Source organism: Magnolia sinica, chromosome 1 (genome assembly GCF_029962835.1).
Source record: "Magnolia sinica isolate HGM2019 chromosome 1, MsV1, whole genome shotgun sequence".
Classification (NCBI taxonomy): domain Eukaryota; kingdom Viridiplantae; phylum Streptophyta; class Magnoliopsida; order Magnoliales; family Magnoliaceae; genus Magnolia; species Magnolia sinica.
The window spans coordinates 89,073,367-89,074,607 of record NC_080573.1 but is presented as its reverse complement, the minus strand read 5'-3'; positions in this window follow the sequence as shown (position 1 = coordinate 89,074,607).

Genomic DNA, 1,241 nt, shown 5'->3' with positions numbered 1-1,241 from the left:
CATCTAATTAATGATTTATAGCAATATCATTTAGATAATGATAGACTAGAAAGAATCAACATCTTCCTTAAATCTGAGTCTGAAAAACTAAACAAACAGGTTGAGCTATTAAAAGATAAAAATATGCTCATTCAAAATGAAAATCACACACTCCTTTTTTATTTAGAAGAATCCAAAAAACTTGCTAAGCTAAACTATAAGTTTTCCCAGAGTGGTGAGAAATTAGAAAAACTCTTAGGTATGGGAAGACTCGGAAAGGACAAGAGTGGTTTAGGATATGATAAATTTAAAATAAAAATTGGAAATGCAGCACCAATGGCTGAAAAATCTACTACTTCAGGAAGTAAAACAAGAACCACTCCTATTTGTCATTTATGTGGTGATTCTGGTCATTATAAGTTTGAATGCATGTCACCTAGGAGGACTCAACATAATTCTAGTCAAAATCATACCGGTAAATATAGACTGACTAGAGGAACAACACAAAATGTCAGGAGTCCACCTAGGAATATGGATAGAAGAAATACACATCCATCACCACCTAGAATGACTAATAGAATGAAGGAGTTATTAAATCAAGTGATTGAATTAAATAAGAAAAAAAAATGAATGTGTGAGACAAGGAAACACGATTCAGTTGCCTAACTTAATTAAAGAAACTACCATAGTTAAAAATCCTGTCACAAAATGGGTAGTGAAAGAAAAGAAAAATTACTTATCACTCACTCAAATCATATAATAGGCAATGATACTAAGTGGTACCTGGATAAGGGTTGCTCAAGACATGTCACGAGTGACAAATCCCTTCTTTCAAACTATTCAGATCTTAATGATGGGATAGTCACCTATGGAGACAGAAGCACCGCTAAGGTAATTGGACAGGGAATTATTAAATGAATAAATTCGCTTAAAAATGAGAATGCCTTTTAGATAAAAGGATTAATGCATAATCTTTTGAGCATTTCTCAAATATGTGACAATGAGCATGTGGTTACCTTTAACTAAAAGGAATGCAAAATCCTTAACCTATCAGGTAAATCAGTGATGAAGGGTTGTCGCATAAATAACCACTGCTATGTCATTAAAGGCAAAGGAAGAACTGATCCATATACCTGGAAATATCGAGCATGGAAAAACAAGTCCAGGTCATGCAAACATTACTGAAAAGATGCAATTTTTGCTAAACTCCTAATGATACATCTGAGGTTTCTCACCTCAATCTTTTTGTATATAAACATCCT